We start from the raw sequence: 21,417 nt of genomic DNA on the forward strand, positions 1-21,417 counted from the left end.
CATGTGATGTTTATCCTTTATGCATCTTATTTTGCTTAGAGCGTCGGTAGCATTATAAGATGATCCCTTACTAAATTTCAAGGTATAAGTGTTCTCTCTGAGTATGCACCGTTGCTACAGTTCGTCGTGCCGAGACACCACGTGATGATCGGGTGTGATAAGCTCTACGTTCACATACAACGGGTGCAAGCCAGTTTTGCACACGTAGAATACTCGGGTTAAACTTGACGAGCCTAACATATGCAGATATGGCCTCGGAACACTGGAGACCGAAAGGTCGAGCGTGAATCATATAGTAGATATGATCAACACAGTGATGTTCACCATTGAAAACTACTCCATCTCACGTGATGATCGGACATGGTTTAGTTGATTTGGATCACGTGATCATTTAGATGACTAGAGGGATGTCTATCTAAGTGGGAGTTCTTAAGTAATATGATTAATTGAATTACCGCAGATAGGAAATACTTGGTAGATATCCACATATCAAAGATAGAGGGGAATAATATTATGCAATTCTGTCATGAGCGTGTAAAACTGCATGACTCCAACCTCAAGTTGGTAAGTTGCAATTCCAAAGTAAAGATAATGCAATGAGCTTAAGTCTTTGGATAGGATTCTACCAAACCATTTTGAGTCTAGACATTAGGATAAATTGCTAAACTTCAATCCAAAGGCCACAGAGAAGGCACTCAAGGAGAATTCTGCAATGTTATCCATTCGATTTGCTTGAAATCGATGTCAGGATAATGAGCCAATGGTTTCGTGCGAATAAAGCACAGACTTAAGACCATCATGTAGATATGTCTTTTAAAACCATGGAATACCTGAATAGTGTAGTCAATGGATGGGAAGAGCCACTTACCTCGACTTGATGCATTCAAGGAGTCTGAGTGGTCCAGCGTAGACTTTAAGGTGTGTGGGCCTTAAAATTAGCTTCCCTATGTCACTTGTAGTGCACATAAAATCCAAATGTTGTTAGAATTTAGCATCATAATAATCATAAACTATTGAAATTGCTGATAGTTTCGGTTTCAACCCAGTGGCTCAATGACCAAGGAGAGTATGCCAAGTTTGTCATGTACAAGACACTCTTGAAAACTGTACGCAACATGTGCTGCGGGTTGTGTCGTACGTGTAGTACAATCCAGATGATACACAGAGAATGTGCTTGCCATATCCATTGCATATGGTAAAGAGAAGTTATTTCTCTTTGTTGTCATCATAAGTTTCGCTATGGAAACTATTTTGACGGATACCTGCATAGTTTAGTAGGGTATGAGTTAAACCTGGGAAGCAATAAAGCATCCCAATGTTACTCGAGTACCCATAGGGATAGTAAATATGACTCGAGTTGAGCCAACAAATACCTCATCGTGTCTAGCAATTTTGAAATATCTCCTTTCTCTCAATGAGAGTGGAAACATTGTACTTCCCTGAGTATAGAGTTTGTGGTGCATATGTCCACAAGGCATATATCATTTTTCATCGGATTGACTCCCGTAGAAATCTATATATAGACATGAAGATTCTCAATATGAAAATCATTGTCAGATATATGGAATACATACAAATGTATTTGTATCAAAGTGCTGATACAATATACTGTCATATACAATATATAATGACAACAATACTTATGTTGTTGTTACAACATCCTAAATGGACATTAATTATATTGACCACTCAGGAGATTGAAAGACTATTCATAGTCTCCAAACATGTCGGTTGAGGCATATTCAACCATCACATTCTCCGTGCCCATAGGGTCCCGTCACAGCTGGTGATGTCGGATTGAAGGTTGGAGTAAGATTCAAGCCTTTGTCCTTGAGGTTCATTGTATCCCAGGAATTGCTGATACAGAATAACCAGATGCTGAGATCTGAATCTAATGCCTTATGATATATAAGACACCATTTTTCTGTTACCAGTGTGATCCTGACCAGAGGTGAATCCAGGATTCCACACAATATCCCATGGGACACAAGAGCGATCATGATGTCCCTGGCCCAGATAGGGCAGTGGTGGCCATTGAGGCCGAATGCCTCAAACTCTATAGCCATATGTTACCTCGATGGATAAACCATAGATAATTAATTTACAACCAGTAAATTAAAGACCATCATGGTTGATGTTGTAATGAACTTAGCAAAATCAATGGGTATTTCAAGAAGTTATCTTGAAACAATTAGTGTGAATTTCAAATTGCTAAATATGACACCTTGAAGATAATCTCCAAAAATGAGAAGAAGCACTAGAGAGTATAATATGATGAAATCAGTACATACTCACTCATAATGCCTTATGTCATGACTTAGTAAAATGTGTGGGTAGCACTTTGTAAAGCAATTATAATGTCAAAATGAAAAAATATAGGCTTTAACAGTAGTCATTGATAACCTGCGAAGGCAGTAGATCCATATGACTATGTGCCACACCACTGAAACCGCACATGAATCCTGACTATCTTGCACGTCGTCCGAGCACCTAGCGTGGTTGCACACCTGTCCTTGAGAGAGAAATTAAGGAGATGCAACCACAAACTTCATCATAAAATTTGTTTCATCTTCACCACCAATGAGATCATCATGCTCGTAATTTCTTGTTCACACTTAAGAAGGTCTTGTTCGCAACATTAATTTGTTGGATTATTGGCATCATAATTTTTAAAGAAAGAAGTTGTCTATCCAATAAAATATCATTGCCCATTGCAATGTTATTCATTATAAAAAATACGATCGTCAAGCTTCGGAGGGCTAATGGTACCTTTGCGTCTACCAATGACGAGCTACGGGGCATGGCGCGCATGTTCTACAGTGAGCTATACTCGACGGCGGGAGCAACAAATATGGAAGCAATTCTGCAACATGTTCAGGCCACGGTGACACCGGAGATGAACGCAAGACTTATGGCTAGATGGACAAACGAAGAGATCGATCATGCCCTCTTTCAGATGGGCCCGACAAAGGCGCCGGGTCCGGACAGCCTGCCGGCGTTATTCTACCAAAGACACTGGTCTTTGGTGAAAGATGAAGTGTGCGCTGCAGTTATAGGATTCTTGGACGGGAAGGATTTTCCAGACGACTTCAACAACATTGTATTGGTCCTGATCCCCAAGGTTACAGCACCGGAGCTGCTCTCGCAGTTCAAGCCCATCAGCCTATGCAATGTACTCTATAGGATAGCTGCAAAAGTTTTGGTGAACAGGCTGAAGATCATTCTACAGGTGTTGATTTCTGAGGAACAGAGTGCCTTTGTCCCCGGTCGGTTAATCACAGATAATGTACTTATAGCTTATGAGTGCACACATGCCATTCGGAATTAGAAATGGAAAAAAGGCATTTTGTGGAGTCAAGCTAGACATGATGAAGGCATACGACAGGGTTGAATGGGTCTTCCTTGAGAAGATGATGGAGTTGATGGTCTTTTCTCTAAATTGGATTCAGACTATTTTGCGTTGTGTTAAATCAGTTAAATTCTCACTCCGTCTTTATGGTGACACTTCTGAGTTGTTCTCGCCATCACAAGCTTTGCGGCAGGGGATCCTCTATACCCCCTACCTCTTTCTCTTTTGTGTGGAAGGCTTCTCCACACTGTTGAAGAAAGCCCAAGAGGAACAATGGATTAAGTGGGTCGAGTTTGGGAGGGACGGTCATCACATTACTCACCTTCTATTTGCGGATGACAATATTGTTTTTCTTGAGGCGACTATGGATAGTTTGCTTGAGCTCCACAGTATACTAAATGTTTATGAGTCGGTGATGTCTACTACACAACCTTCTTCTTGTAGACGTTGTTGGGCCTGCAAGTGCATAGGTTTGTAGGACAATAGCAAATTTCCCTCAAGTGGATTACCTAAGGTTTATCAATCCGTGGGAGGTATATGATGAAGATGGTCTCTCTCAAACAACCCTGCAACCAAATATCAGAAAGTCTCTTGTGTCCCCAACACACCCAATACAATGGTAAATTGTATAGGTGCACTAGTTCGGCGAAGAGATGGTGATACAAGTGCAATATGAATGGTAGATATAGGTTTTTGTAACCTGAAAATAAAAAAACAGCAAGGTAACTAATGATAAAAGTGAGCACAAACGGTATTGCAATGATAGGAAACAAGGCCTAAGGTTCATACTTTCACTAGTGCAAGTTATCTCAACAATAATAACATAATTGGATCATATAACTATCCCTCAACATGCAACAACGAGTCACTCCAAAGCTACTAATAGCGGAGAACAAACAAAGAGATTATGGTAGGGTACGAAACCACCTCAAAGTTATCCTTTCGGCTCGATCTATTCAAGAGTCCGTAGTAAAATAACATGAAGCTATTCTTTCCGTTCAATCTATCATAGAGTTCATACTAGAATAACACCTTAAGACACAAATCAACCAAAACCCTAATGTCACCTAGATACTCCATTGTCACCTCAAGTATCCGTGGGCATGATTATACGATATGCATCACACAATCTCAGATTCATCTATTCAACCAACACAAAGTACTTCAAAGAGTGCCCCAAAGTTTCTACCGGAGAGTCAAGATGAGAACATGTGCCAACCCCTATGCATAGGTTCATGGGCGGAACCCGCAAGTTGATCACCAAAACATACATCAAGTGGATCAGGTGATATCCCATTGTCACCACAGATAAGCACGGCAAGACATACATCAAGTGTTCTCAAATCCTTAAAGACTCAATCCGATAAGATAACTTCAAGAGGAAAACTCAATTCATCAAAAGAGAGTAGAGGGGTAGAAACATCATAATATCCAACTTTAATAGCAAAGCTCGCGATACATCAAGATCGTGCCATAGAGAGAACACGAGAGAGAGAGAGAGAGAGAGAGAGAGAGAGACCAAACACATAGCTACTGGTACATACCCTCAGCCCCGAGGGTGAAGTACTCCCTCCTCGTCATGGAGAGCGCCGGGATGATGAAGATGGCCATCGGTGAGGGATTCCCCCTCCGGCAGGGTGCCGAAACGGGCTCCCGAGAGGTTTTTGGTGGCTACAGAGGCTTGCGGCGGCGGAACCCCCGATCTATCTTGTTCTTCGATGTTTTTAGGGTATTTGGGAATATATAGGCGAAAGAAGTTGGTCGGGGGAGCCTCGAGGGGCCCACGAGGGTGGAGGGCATGCCCAGGGGGGTGGGCGCGCCCCCTATCTTGTGGCTTCCTCGACGCTTCCCTGGCTTGCACTCCAAGTTCCTGGGATTGCTTTTGTTCCAAAAATAACTTTTCCGAAGGTTTCATTCCGTTTGGACTCCGTTTGATATTCCTTTTCTTTGAAACACTAAAATAGGCAATAAAATAGCAATATGGGTTGGGCCTCCGGTTAATAGGTTAGTCCCAAAAGTAATATAAAAGTGTATAATAAAGCCTGTAATCATTCAAAACAGATAATAAAATAGCATGAATGCCTCATAAATTATAGATACGTTGGAGACGTATCAGTCGGCCTCAGGGCCAGAAAGTTAATTTTGATAAATTGTCCATCTTCTTTGGGAAGGGGCACGATGATACGAGGAAAGCTACGTTAAGAAGTGTGATTGGTATTGCAAATGAGGCTCTCAATGAGAGATACCTAGGGCTACCAACACTGGTTGGCCGCTCGAAAGATGGTTGCTTTAAATACATGACAGATCGGTCAGCTGCCAAAACTCATGGTTGGAAAGGACAAGGCCTCTCCAAAGCTGGCGGAAAAGTGCTTGTGAAATCAGTTCTACAAGCGACTCCCACGTTTTCCATGAGCTGCTTCCAGTTTGCCAAAAAAACGTGCCGGAACCTGACATCTATTTCTTTAAAATTTTGGTGGGGAGCGAAGCATGGAAAACATAAGGTTCATTGAATCGGATGGGATAAAATGTGTCGTAGCAAGAGGACGGGGGGCATGGGTTTTCGAGATTTTGAGGCTTTTAACCAGGCCCTACTCGCCAAGCAAGCATGGATGTTACTTATCAATCCGGAATCACTTTGTGCTCAAGTACTGAAGGCGCGCTATTTTCAGAATACTGAGTTTCTTCACGCGAGCTGCCCCAAAAATAGCTCTTTCACTTGGAAAAGCATGCTGTTTGCCCGAGAACTGCTATAGTGCGGGCTGGTGTGACGCATTGGGGACGGTAGATCAGTCAACGCGTGGATGCATGGATCCCCAGGAACGGGACTCGTTGGCCGCTGGGCGCGCTTGACAAAACGAACATAGCTACAGTGGCGGATCTGCTTGATTACTCTGGAAGGGCATGGGATGTGCAGACACTTGAACGGGCGCTGTTGCCAGCTGATATAAGCGACGTCCTAAAGGTCCCAGTAGGTGGTAAGGACAACTCTAGCAGACCTCGCATCCGGCCGGCCCGCAAAACGCATTTGAAGTTCGCTGAAAAACGGCTTTGTGGGCCGGTGCGGACGGCCGCAGATGCAGACCCCGCATAATGGATCCGTAAAAAAGATATTCGCGAAATATGCTCTTTTACGGGTCGGCTTTGCGGGGTCTGATCTGGCGCAGCTCTTCCCAGCCCGGAAAACCTAAATTTGCACCTTAATTTGATCCAACATAATCCATTTCTTTGCTTTTTCAACAACATTGGATACATAAGACATCACCAAATCTTTGCTAGAATAGTAAGACCAAAGAAAACAAGAACAACAAGTATGCATTTTAGAAGATTTTCAACTTCCATAACTGCTCTCACTAGTTGGACTAATATCTTCTCCATGCATTCGTTGTTGATCTGTGTATTCTTGATTTCACATTCTTCTTTCTTTGTTTCGAAAGAAGTAGACGTTGCTTCCCCTCTAGTTGCACATGCAGCCGCATCATTGCCTTCGATTCTTCTAAGGAGTGCGTCAACGTCTATTAAGTTTCTTCCTGTCAACAAATCAATGTATTCGCCTTCCCAAAACCAAAATGAGCATCCATCTTCCTACACACATGACGATGTTCGACATGAGCTACCGCAATTGAACCAAAGAATGAGCTATCAAAATTTGCCGAATGAAAACAGCACGTACCCCATCATTTTCGCACTTGAAGAACACCCATCCGGGGTGCTCCGGCGTGCCCGAAGTTAGCTGTAGCACTGTCCGCGTGCAGTCGCCGCACTGTATGAGCGGCATCGGCGAGCCACAAAGCCGTTGCGCGAGTGCCGAGCCCGGTGGACGGCCGGACGAATCCAGGCCCGCAAACCGTCGGCGGCGGCGGGAGGACAAACCCGTACCTGCATGCGGCAATGCGACCTTGCCGGGGTTGCGGGAGATGCTCCTCGACCATTCCATCGCTTGGTGCAGCCATCGGCGGCTCGCAATGAAGGTCTGCATATCCGGAACTTTCCGGCCCGCCGACGCAGAAGGGGGGGAGAGGGAAGGCCCCGTGCGTGTGGCGGCCTTTCGGCGTGCTCCCGCCGGCTGCTTTCGCCAGAATCTTGGGTGGCAGCCCGGCGGCGGGGCGAGGGGGAGAGAGGAGGTGGTTGGTGGGGAAAGCGTGGGCTGAAATGCCCCCCCCCACCACCAACGGCTTCCGCTTATATGCAGGGCACCGCGGCGGCGAGGGAGAAACCCGCGTTTTCGCGGGTTGGGGCCGAGATTTTGCCGCACCCCTCAAAAAAATTTGCGGGCCGGCCGTCTTTGCGGCGTTTGTTCGGGCGGGATCTTCCACGCCGACCCGCATTTTGACGGTTATTTTGCGGGTCGGGGCTTTTCGCGGGGTCTTGTAGAGTTGCTCTAATGGGCGTGCGGACTACCCACCATGGAATAACACTAAAAGTGGGGTAGCCTATCATCTTGCTATGGAAATTAAACGCTTGCGTTCAGGTTCGCTGGAGTCCTCATCATCAGTCACTGCGTACCAGGGATGGATTGAGCTATGGGAGACCAACGTAAAATACACGCCTGGAGATTGGCCCGGACTGGTCTGGCCCTAGGGTCCGAGCTGCAGCGACGTCATATTAAACAAGGAGTCACGTGCCCGGTTTGGGAAGAGACAAGCATCCATTGGTTTTGGAAATGTCCCATGCTCGGCACGTGTGGTCACTTGTTAATGCAGATAGAGGAGATGACATGTTCTCGGTGCCAGAGACAATACATTTTTAAAAAGAAACGCTTTATTACTTAAAAGGTTTAATCATTACACCCCGCCTCTGCATAATTAAGATGCACACAACCAATGCCAGAGGCAATACATACACAACATCAGCTAGGCCGGTCACTGCTGGACTGGTTTGGCAAAGCGTCTGAAGCGAATAAGGCGTCTTTATGATGGTGCTTTATCACATGTGGTTAGCAAGAAATGCGACAAGAGACGGAAAGCTCATTGAGGATGCTAGATCCCTGGTTGATCGTGTCTGGGCACTGCTGGATGAATGGGCTAATGTCCATGCTTCACCGGTTACCACACAAGGAGGAACGCCAACTGAGGAGTAGCGCCCCCTGGACCAAGGATGGCTGAAACTTAATGTCGATGGAGCGACAGCGAAGGTGGATGGCTCAGGAGGCGGTGGAGCGGTCGTACGCGATCATCATGGTGTGTTCGTGGGAGGTTCATGCCTTTTTTTTCCATCCGTGACGAACCCAGAACATCCAGAGTTGTTGGCTTGTCGGCATGGTGTCCAGCTCGCCATTGAGGTGGGCGCTCAGAGGATTGTCTTGGAGACAGACAATCTGAGAGTCAAACAAACATTATGTTCGATGGAGCTAGCTAGATCCCGGTACGGCCCCTTCATAGAAGAGATTAAGGAGCTTCTTGACTCTCGGGATGAATTTCGTGTGTGTTGGGCTAGGGTTGCCTTAATAAGTTGTGCAAGACTTGGTTTTCGATTCCTCCTTGTATTCATGACATTGTTGTGGCTGAGGCCACTTAATTAACTAGAAGATACTCCGCGCGTTGCTGCGGAAATCAATTAACGTATTTTTGTGAAGTCAATTAACGTATTTTTTTCTCACAAAAAGAAAATAAGTTTTTTTTTAGAAAATTAACCCAATTGGTAAGAAGGTTTGTATGGCGCAACAATATTATGCGGTAGGTTAGTAACACATGTAAGAAATCAAATGATTTTGCTATCTAAGACATCCAGAATCAAATGCAAAGTGCATGATAGTGCAAATAAAAAAATAAAAAAATTGGTAAAAGATGGGGCTCGTATGTTCCAAACCTGCCAGATGGTTATGTATGAATTTCAGAATTAGGATTAGGTTGCAGATCAAGAAGCTTTAATTCATTGTTAGACCCTTACCTATCCAAAGAACAACATAGAATTGGTCTGCACATGGGTTGCAGCATGTACATCTGCAGAAAAAAAATACAGTTCTAGAACAACAGGAAGACTTGACCTTAAGCTGCAGAAGCGTTCTTGCCGTAGTCTGTAGGCCTCCGTCTTCGCCCAGTTGAAGCTAGCAAGCACCTCGGAACTACCAGCAAGTGCCAAGAAACATGCAAACACCATATGACAACACAAAATCAAGCCAATCAGAAGAAAGCAAGCAAACCAGGACAGACTGGAGGCTCGAGCTCACCATTGATACCGATCTTGATCAGAGTTGTGCAGACCATGAAATCAGAAAAGCAGAATATTAATCATCATCCAAACCACCACCAGAAATCGAAAACTGCAACAAACTAATAAGTGCATGAAGTTGTATACTGGTCTTGGAGCTGTGCAGACCACGAAAATCCATAAAATAGACACAAGATCAATCATCCAAAGCAGCACCAGTAATCCGAAACCACAACAACTAATAAGTGCATGAAGTGGCGGACTGGCTGGCCAATAATGAGGAGATGAGACGCTCACGCTCTTCTTCAGTTGGGCTTGCGGGCTTTCATATAGACGTCGAGAAGGCAGGAGGATGCCAGCGAGCTTCTCCTTCCTGAACTCATCCGCTGGAACCGGGGCCATGACGGGGATGGTCGTGGTACGTCTGAGGCCATCGACGCGAGAAGGGCATGGAGCAGAGCAACGCGTGCGCACATGTTTACTGGGCATCACGGGGCTGGCCGCGTCAGGGGCGGCCGAAGCCGCTGATCGTCAGGAGGCATGGAGCAGAGCATCCCACTGGAATCCGAACCACCACAGAGATGGCCGGGTCTGGTGCGCCCGAAGAAGCCAGTGCGAGAAAGGCCCGAAGCAGAGCGATGCGTCCGAGGTTGCTGGTGCGAGGAGGGACGGGAGCAGACCAACGGCGTGCGCACATGTTGATTCAGCTGCGCGGGGATGTTCGCATCCGGCAGGGATAGCTAGAGCTCCGATGCGCCTACAATCAGAGGGCATCAGCGTCGAATTGCAACAATCGTGGTACTGGAGGGACAGCAAGATTGGGCATAGCAGAGTGGTGGGGAAGGGGAAGAATAAACGGCGGCAAGGAGGGGAAGCCGAGAAGGCAAGCCCACTCATTTGGGCTTCATAACTGTATTGATTGGAAGTCGGAAGTAGAACATGCGCTGATGTGCGGCATGTGCCGGTGAATTGTGTAGAGGTGAACAGAGAGGAGGTTGCCTTGAATCCGATGGCTACCTATAATGCATGCCTTGATCTATGGCTAGAATTAATTAGGGTGACGTGGCTTAAGAAGAAGTAAGATAATTCCTTATAATGGGGAGCTCCTATTTATATATAGTACTCCCTCCATTCCCTTATATAAGACCACTATTAAAAATACATTTTGCATCAATACAAGGCCACCAACAGTATGATATTTTCTCGTACTAGCAACTTTTTAATACTTACATGCATATAGTCATAATGACACTCAACCACTTCATTCCCATTCATTCGTTGCATGCTTGTGGTGTATTAATGATCCCGATTAACGAAAAGAAAAGTTGACTTCCAAACAAGTCATTAAATTTTATCTTGGTACATGTAATATGAGCTTGGCCTTGTATAAGACTAGCCACAATGGGTAGTAACATAGAATAGTAACATGCCCATGTTACTACTCTATGTTACTACCTCTATAGTGGGGAGCAACATATGTGTGGTAACATGCAACACTTCATTTATTAGACCATAGACTCATTTTGCCTTGATATGTGTGATGTTACTCATACTAGTAGTAACTAGCTATGTTACCACATGCCTCTCTTTCTTCATTTATTGCTTGCCACATCATGCATTTTATCTAGATATGTGTGATATTACTACCTATGTTACTCCCATTGTGGGTAGTCTAAGGGAATGGAGGGAGTAGATAAATTGGCAGCGACGTTCCCCTAAAAAAGACAATGGTCATAACCATTAATAAATAATAATAATAATTTCAGATATCCTTATTTAGTACTCGGCCTCACGTAGCTGGCGCCGCCTCTCCCAAGTTTAGGTTTTCTCCGCCTCTCGCCGCCGCCGCCGCCGGTCCGCCTCGTCTCTAGTGGCTTTAGGGCGATGGAAGCGCGGTGGATCCCGGCCCTCGTTGATTTATATGGTATTTTAAGTTTTGTTAGGGTTTGTGCCCTGCTCAGGAAGGCAAGATAGCGGCGGCTCCTGAAGATGGAATAAGGTTCTCTCCATCTAGCCCCCGTTCTGATGGTGCGTATAGCATCGTTAGTGAGCATATGGAGATGTGTCTCTGACGGATCTATCTTTGGTGGATCTGCTCGAATTTGTTCGTCATTCGTCTACGTTTGTGTGTCTTTAGATTGGATCCTTCCGGTCTACACTACTCTTTATCGGCGACGGTAGTTATGGTACGCTGGTCCTGCGGGGCCTTACCACGACGACTTTCCGACTGTCTAGTACAATAAATTTTGCTATATTCCGACGAGGGAAGGGCGATGACGGTGGCGCACTTTTCTTGTAGTCATCGCTAGATAGTTTATGAATCTGGATGTAATTTTTATTATTTTTTATGTTCGTTGTACTGCCACGATTGATTTTATTTTTTGAAACGAAGCTACGCGCACGGAGGACGAAGCGTCTTTGGCTTTTTGGGTGCATCAGCTTGGTTCCTAGCATAGGTTCTTAACTGATGCCATGTATTTCCTTCCGGCCCCCTCCCCTCTGTTTTTCTACTCTCTTTAGGCAACTTTATGGCCTCTGCACTACAATGCGTAACATAAGTTTCTTATAAGTGAACTTTGATCACCGGGCGGTGGCCTGTTTTGAAATGCATAAGTAGAGTGAGATATACTTTTTATTTCAAAAGAAAAAAACATAATTAAACATGAATAAATCAAAAGTTTTCTAAAAAAAAACAGATATCCTTGAATCTCCCAACATCACTCAAGCAACATTAAAATCTTCTCGCCTCGTGCACTCAAATCTTCTCGTATAGATCCTGCAAAAAAAAGTCTTCTTGTATAGCCATATCCCGTTTTTTTTTCTTTTTTTAACATGGGAAGGGGACTAGAAAGTCCCCGAAGCCGCTTCACATAAGAAAAGTGACAGTACACCATAAAGAGGACCCTGGGAGAACTGCAGTTAGAGACACGTCCTCTCTATTTGCAAACAGGACCCTAAGGAAATTAAGCGTAAGGAAATTAAACTGACCCAAATTGCTCCTTCAGATTGCAGGATCCACGTGGCATTCAAGGTCTCGAAGGTAGATTCCGCGTCCGCACCCAGTTTGCGGGCTCGACGCGCGTGCGACCGGCTTCCTCCGTGACAGTCATCATGCGCGCCTCCTCCGCGCGGGCGGAGACGACAATGACACGCTAGTTCCTCCTCGCCGGTGTGCTGGAGCACGCACTCGTCCTCCTCTTCATACGCTGCGTGCATAGACGCGGCTCCACCAGCTGCTCGCGTGCTTGGCAGTGCGGCGGCATGGCAAGGAGGGACTGCAGACGACATGAGCGGGCGAGCCTTCGGCTTCATGGCACAGGGATGGCGGCGACACGGCGGTGATGGGCGAGAAATTATTGGCCGGAGTAGGCGGGCGCCGACATGCGCAACGGTGGTGGCGGCATATTGATGAGTGCGCGTATGGAAGCTTACTTTAGTTTTATATAAGGTTGGTCAAACTTAAAAGAAAACCGTACTAGTACACGTAAACATTAGACTTAGGCAGCGCTTTTTTTTGAAGTTAGTACCACAGCCACGATACAGAATTATGTGCAAGCGCGTGAACCGTGGCCGCGGGGTCGATCGAACGGTGCGTCACCGTGTCGCGCTTGAAGGACATCCACCGAACCTTTTTTTGTGTGTGAAAACAATCCACGAATATTACTCAACTTCTTTTTCCTAGGAAAGTTCTTGACGCTGCAATATTTTCATATATTTGAATTTAGCTCCACTTTGTGTTTATTTGGATTTGGACGTTTTAGGTGCGCCCTAGTTTTTTTAATACTTATTTTGTGTGTGTGACTGAGAGAGAATGTGTGTATGTGTCCATATGTGTGTTGTGGTGAAAGGGCAATGTGGAGACGGTGTGCGTGTGATACAGATATAGAGAGGTGTGAATGTGCAAATGATCATGCATGAGTGAGACATAGACATATGCCGATACGTTGTGTATACATGAGAGAACGATCTTCTACTTTACTTGTGTGTGTGTGTGTGAGAGAGAGAGAGAGACAGAGAGAGAGGAGCATCCGTAACATAACAACCATCTCTCTCGATTCGTCCGTCCCTCGCACGATCGCATGCAACACATGCATCAACACGCACATTTTGACACCCTCACTCGGTCCCTGCCCACCTCAAGGCCCGCACAATCTCTTCGTGAATACCCATTTCTCTCCTTAGGTTTGTTTTCGCTCAATATCTGACACACACACACACGCAGCACAACACACACACACACACTCCCCGAGCACACAATTCATCCCCATCCAAGGTTATACGGCGACCACTTTCGCTTGTGCTTCTTTGCACCCCAACATGCACAACACCTCAATCTTCAAAGAGGGCATCGAGAAGATCGAAGACGGCGACCACACCACGCTAGAGAATGCGGGGTCATTTGGAAGTAGGGTGATGTGACGAGGCTGACTGACTCCTCCCCCCACCCTCTATCTCTTGCACAAAATTACCAATCCCTCTCTCCCCCGCACAAAATTGTCAATCCCTCAACCCATGAGATCCTTCCCCTGTCGTCCATGTTTTTCTAGCTCTCTCATCAAATATGTTGTCTCTTCTCCTTCCACATATACAGAATCCGGATGCACACGCATCTCACGTATATTACATGTCTCAATCTTTCTCACATACCTAACTTCTTCCTCTCTCTTTCTCTTTCTCTCTCTCTCTCTCTCTGTCTCGTTAGGTTTGTCTCCTACTCTCTCGTCCACATACATACAATCTTTCCCGCCCTATCTGCTCCATCTTCAAAAGCTCTCTCTGCACATTTCATTCACACATTGGGATATGTCAAAATGTTGCTTCTATAATGGCTGATGTAGAGTTTTGGTTGTTTTTGTTGCATCCTACAAAGTAATAACTATGAAATGCATTTAGATTCTCATTTGACTGGGATTATGTGAATTCGAGCATGTTGTGAAGTACTATAGACCTGGTATACATCTTGGGATTCGACAATGATTGTTACTATTGAATTGTATAGACCATTACATTCGAAGTCAATAGCCTAATATATTTATTTCACAATTTCAACAAATGATTAGTTCACTACAAACTAAGAAAACAAATGTGTACTCCCTCTGTTTTTATTGAAGTCCGCATATTAGCATTGGTCAAAGTCAAGTTTTGTAAACTCTCAGAAAGCTTATAACAAAAAATGTTAACATATACAATAACAAATAAATACCATTAGATTCATTATTGAATGTACTTTCACATCATACATATTAGTTATGGTAAATGTTTATATTTTTATATAAACTTGGTCAAACTTTAGGAAGTTTGACTTCGGTCAAACCTAATATGCAGAGTTTACTACTACTACTCGCTAGTTGCTTAGCCAAATCACTCAACACGCCTCACGGGGAGTCCAGTGTCACAAAATTTTGAGGTCGGCGGGAAAATCTCCCGCGACCCTGATTCGAGCAGTGGGAAGTTACCATCATAGCCTTCGGAATAGGCCTATGGACGACGCTTGGTAGGGGGCTATTTTCGTAACTTCAGGTTCACCCTACCTAGCCAACCCCACCCCAACACCCAGAGTAGTACACCTGAATACTCCCCATTTTCCATCCAACCGCAAAATAGACTTCTCCACGGCACCGCAGCCTTTGTGCTCCTCCCCTTTACATTGGCACTCGTCCACCGCAGCGCATCTGCCTCATCGATGACCTCGTACGCCGCACTGGAGCCGGTCCACCATCGTCGTCATAGACGGAGCCTCTTCCCCGATATCGTCTTCCACGGTCTCGGATCTGCTTCCCGGAAGCCGACGCCAAGCGCAGAAGTACCACCATCATGGACAATGAACTGACTCCCGTTGCCGACCATGACTCACAGAGGCCGCCACGACCATCGTTCTCCTCCTCGATTGGTAATGTGTGTATTGAATCACTTAGCAATACATGTGCAGTTCCAATTTTGTTCATACCTACCCTTCAATTTTCCTGGCTGCTATTGTTCCCGTAAAAGTAATTGGTTATAGCCTCCATTGTCCAACAGAATATCAACTTGTAATTGTGCGTCGCTCTTGTATCGCGTTGTGCTTGGGTAGGTTTTTCATCTGCAACTAGTAGTGTGGCAAATGATGGAAAGGTTTTTAGAACTATCAAGATGCCCATGCGTTGCACGCATCAAGATGCATTTGTATGAGTAGTTTATCTTGTGGGAGAAAAGGATGAACGAGGGAAGGCCTTATTTGCAAATCTGGAGAGGGGTATGGGTATCTTTTTGCAAAATTCCCATTTGTTTCCTTCCTATCTGTCAGATATAAATCGTACGGCCTATATTGCAAGAAAAAAGTAGACAGTAAAGGAAGTAGAGATAAATATTAAGTATAAAATATAAAATAAATATAACCGTAGAGAAGAGAGTAGAGATAGCAGAGACGTCGGGAAAGGATCGCGCGCGCGCGGGAAAAAGTGGCCGGGCGTGCACTAGTTTTGGCACCAAGGCATTGAGTGCCATTCTGGATGCAATGAAACTCATACGCTCCCCACCTGTTGACTCTTGTTCAGAACATGACCCTAATGACTATTCTAACCTCGAGGAGTCAAAGGCAGATGGCCTGTCCTGTTCACCCATCAAGGTGCCTGTTCTAATTTGGCAATGTTTTATTGATTGCGCGTATCTTGCATATGTTGTCTTGCATTTATTCTACTTTGTTGCACCACCATCTGCTTAGTTTACTCATCATATATGTCGAGATGCCATGCCCATCCATTATCAATCCATATTCCATCTGTCATCATACCATGTTTTTCCACTCAAATGCTGTTTGTGTGCATCAGACATCAAAAGGGAAGAGGGTGATTGCCGAACCTGAAGGAGCACCAGCAAAGTCCTTTAAAAATGTGGTGGTGCCGGAGAAATGAGACAGCACCCCACTTATATTGGCTGTACAACCAGTGACACAAAACATAGGACCGACTCAGCAGACTGTACCCATACTTCACTGGCCACACCACTAGCCCCACCACACAGGACCTGCACTCCAGCAAAAGGTATACCGATTTCATTTTCCATAGCACCATCTGTACCACAGAAAAATCCCACTCCAGCAAAAAGTACAGCAAGTCCACCGGCTGAAGACCTATCCCAACTGCAGAGACGGCCAATTCTTGCAGATTGGAACCCCATTCCATTTATTCCCAGTTTAAAAGACAATGCTTTCAATGTTGTTAGGGACTACGTGCATATATTCACATCATGGGAAGATTATTGTGAAGACAAACACCATTTTCACATCTTCCTGTCCAACTTACATGTAAGTGCAATTATTCATGGTTATTAGTTTCCTGTTTTCTGCTGATTGAACACATCAATGATTTGCATTACATTGTTGTAACTAGGCGAGGGTCAATCTGGATAGTCATGACGAGCAAAGCTTGCTTGTGCTTTTCAAGGAAGCATTGCAGCAGTATCGGTGTTACCTGAGGAAATCACACTTTGGTGGCAAGTCTATAAACGAATTTCCGGTGAAGTCTCCTGTGCTAAATTTAGAAGACATTGAATGGAAAAACCTTGTTATGCACTGGTCTCGTTCCCAGGATGAGGTACTGTCTATGAAATCACATGACAATTTGAACTTCTACTTTTCCGTATGTGCCTTACGGATCTTTTTTGCAGGAAATCTGCCCGAAGAAGAATTCCGGTTTGAAAAGAACGACATGATATTAGAAATATGCTGCCCGCTGTTTTGCTCTTGTTAGTACCTGTTGTCCTGTATCACTGTACTTGCATACATACCTGGTTCATTATGTGACATCAGTATGCATGATAGCTTGCTTATCAATTGTTCGCTCCAAATTATCTGATCTGTATGAATGGTTACATTAGTGTAGAATATATCCAATGCCAATGTTTTTTTAGCTCTGCATTGTTCTTGTAAGTACATGCTGTCCTTTATCAGTGTACTTATAATGACAGGTAGTTGTTCATGTACCATCACTCTGCAGCTTATTTTCCTTTGCCCTCCATTTTCTACACATCAGATATATATTTACTCTTACCATAAGGTTGGTACTGAAGAAGTTTAGTTGTGCATTGATCTTGGCTATACCTTTTGCCTGTATCGCTGCACTTACATTTATAGCTACTTGGTTATGTAGCATCACTCTTCATCTTATCTTAAATATTCTCCATTTTTTCGTATATTATCACATCTATATTTACTCTTAACAAAATGTAGAACAAAGGCAATGCTTGTGAAGAAGATTCTGTGGTAAACTTCTTGAATTGCCCCCCCCATCAGCACGGACAAGGCCTTTATAGAGCCTGTCTTCACCAATAATGTAAGTTTGTCCATCTCAAGCCCTCAAACTTTGTTGTATATATTTGGTTAGGAATGACTGCAACAGCTGTTTATTTTTGGTCTTTGCATCAAATTGCATGTTTAAAGTTTATTATGTAGTTCATAAACAAAAGTTTGTCCTTTCTCAATTAAGTTTTCAGTTGTACAACCAAGTTCCTTATTCATACCATGTAAATTAAACTATACAGAGCAAGTGATCTTCCTTTGCACTGCATGTATGGTTCTGTTCTTCATCTGTAATCCAGTGGTATGGTGAACCTACCCACTACAGCACAATGTCATATTCTGCAATGTCTTAACTATGAACAATGTCATATCATTCTACTACTCCCTCCGTCCGAAAATACTTGTCATTGAAATAGATGTATCTAGATGTATTTTAGTTCTAGACACATCCATTTTGATGACATGTAATTCCGGACGGAGGGAGTATTATTTAAACCGACTCTTTATTTGCCAATCTGAAATGGGATAAATTGACAACACACTAACCATTGATACTTATGATTTCTTGATCTGTAATCCAGTGGTGTCGTGAAGCTGCCAACTCCTTCACAATGTCATTTCTTGCCATGTCTTGACCTGAACAATACCATATTGTGTTAATGCAATTTTAAACTATGTCACTTTATTCGTCAGTAAGAAATGTGATGAATTGTCAGCACTGATACTTTTATGTGCAAAATCTGTCATCTGTCTGCTTGTTTATCTTTCAGAGTGAGGAAGATTTAAGTGTTGAACAAGCGCAGTCTCATCATCTTGCTTAGCTGCTTGCGCTGCAGCTCCCCAGCAGGGCTAACCTTTCTTGAACTCTATTGAAGTGCTGTCGGTTTTGTATATTATTTTGTCGGCGTGTTTATTTGCACTGGTGGCGATCTTTGATGCCCAGTGTATGTAATCTGCTGTCTGCTTGTGCTTTATTATCATAGTGGCGAACTTTGATGCCCAGTGGATGTAATATGCTGTAATTTCTTTATTGTATAGTCTAGGTTTTTTCTTATTCACGATGCTGCAGTTATTTTACTGTATATATATCCTGTCTTCGCAGTAAATCGGTGTCGTTGGCGGCTGTGGGCACGAGCACCTATGGGGCAGGGAGCCCCTTCTGGTCCGGCAGGGAGCGGAGGGGCGCACGAAGAGCAGATCGAGGTCGAGCGCGCGGGGGAAACGGGAGATTTTTACCCAGCTTCGGAGCTCTTCGGAGAGATAAAACCCCTACTGCTGCTTTGTGTTTGTATTTGTTCTTCGCTAGAAAGCGTGGGTGTGCTGTGGTCTCGAGTGAGTCGAACTGACTGAACCCAAACGAGCCGAACCCCTTCTACGTGCGCATGGGCCTCCCTTTTATAGTCCAAAGGGGGTCACCGACAGGTGGCAGCGTAGAAAGAGGGGTTAAAAAGGTAAAAATGCAGGTAGGTACAACTGCCATCTACAGTGCCCCCTACCTAACTCTGACGGCAGGGGACAAGAGCATTTAATGCCCGTCTGGTCGCCCCAACAGTGTAGGAAACGACCGTTAGAGGCGCCACCGATCGCCACGATGGCCTCCTTGTCACCTTCACTTGCCACCTCGCACCGCTAGGCTGCACAGCCACCTGCCACGTGCACCGGGAGTGATCCTGCGGCGACACGTCGTCAGGTGAGCTGGAGCGCAGGCGCAGAATGGTGGCTTTGCCGCGGCAAGCGCCTTGGCTGGCCTTCCCGGCAAGTTCCTCTTGCCGGGGTCTTGCTCTTCCAGGCAAGCTCCTTTTGCCGGGGCCTTCGTCCTTCCCGGCAAGTTCCTCTTGCCGGGGCTTTGTCTTCTCAGCTGACACTTTGTTCTTGAATGGCGGTGAATGGGAGTGGCGGAGGATCTTGGCGGACGCCCGGCAAGCTTTGCCACGGGGCGCTGCGACTGTCCGTGCCCAAGTTCGGGGTACTAAGGTACCCCTACTTTAGTACACCGACAGGAGCCCCCGGGCCTGTGCCATACACGGTGCCGAGCGCTGTTGGGCCAGGCCCAAAACAGGGCACGGGCACGCGCGGCCTGGGGCCACACAAAATCTGACTCCGTACCCACCGCGCTCTCCCGTAACGGCACGCGTCAATCGCGGCGTCGTGGGAGACGTGGGTGGCGTGCGCGATTTTCGAGGCATCCACCCCCTATGATCACGGGGCGGAGCGAGATCACCTCATCCGTCGCCTTGGCTCTGCACCTCCGCCACGCGGCTCCCATGCGCCTGGGGTCACGGACGGTGGGAGTGGGAAACTGGGCCGTTGCGATTCCCGCGCCTTGATTGGCTGAGCGGGGCGGCCGAGCCCCCACCTCGCTCCTTTAAGAAGGGCGAGAGGGGGGGGGGGCGCAGAAAACCCGCACTCTCCCATCTCCTCCTTTCTTCAGCTTCTGCTCCCCCTTTCTCACATTTGCCATGGAGAAAGGGAACCCTGGTTCTTCATCGGTGGCGGCGAGGGTCGCCACCAGACAGCGCGCCTCTCCCTATCCCGCGCCTGTGGTGGCAGAGCCAGCCACAAGGGGAAGGGGGAGGGGGCGAGGTCGTGGACGAGGTCGAGGACGCGGCCGGAGCGCTCGGGGAAGAGGCGGACGGGGACGCGCGCCATCTCCGCCTCCGCCGGCGGCTCCTCTCCTCACGGCGGTCCACACTGGGGACGACCCTTGCGAGTTCTTTGTCAGGCTGCGCCGGGCGCCTCGTCGTCGCCTCCGGCTCCCGGCTCCATTTGCGAGCATGATGGAGGCGGACCCGCCCGAGACGCTAAGGTTGCACATGAGGGGCTGTGGAATCAATGGTACGCGAGTCCACGTTGTATTCCCAGCCCCCGATGTGATGTATCTTGACCGTGGGTGGAAGACGTTCGCTCGCATCCACAGCTTGACGGCGGGGTTTACCCTCCATTTTAAGTTAATGGAGGGCGACCTTCTCTCCGTCAAGGTCTTCGGGGACTCCGGCATTCGAGCGAGGTGCTGCGTGGATAGCTCCTCCGACAGCGAAGATTCCTCCTCGAGCGAGAGTGACGAGGAGGAGAGCGACAGCGACGACGAGGGTAGCGGGCGGCGGGATGACGGGTCCGACTAGGTGTCGGGCGCCGCTTCGTGTGCCACCGGCGACCCCATCATCCGTGTTGCCGGCGCCTTGAACTCCCCGGGGTCGTCTCCTTGGGCGGCTGGCGTAGGGAGGCTGCGGAAGAGGAAGAGGGTTGGCGGCAAGGCCGTCAAGTCGGAGTACGAGGGCGTGGTGCCCTCGACAGCGTGCTGACGTCCTGCCGCCCCGTCTTCGAACTCTGCTTCCGGCGCCGCCATCACCATCCAGCCTCCGGAGGCTCCTGGGATGTTCTCTTGGTGTCTTCTGGCACCCGTAGCTCGCCTAGGCGCCCCTTTTGCCCTCTTCGCCTCCTTAACCTACCTCCTGAAAAGAGGGACAGGAGAAGGGATTACGGGCATCTTATCTTTTCAATTTGTAAGCCTTCGGGCCTTAGCTAAAACTTATAATCCTCTCTTTCATGTTTTTCATCCTCTATGGACTTGTACTGGAATGGGATGTTTTTTTTAATGAAAAGGGGAATGCTTGCCGGGTTATATCCTTTACTTGGTTCTATGCCT

This window comes from Triticum aestivum, chromosome 2B, assembly GCF_018294505.1.
Source record: "Triticum aestivum cultivar Chinese Spring chromosome 2B, IWGSC CS RefSeq v2.1, whole genome shotgun sequence".
NCBI classification, from domain to species: Eukaryota; Viridiplantae; Streptophyta; class Magnoliopsida; order Poales; family Poaceae; genus Triticum; species Triticum aestivum.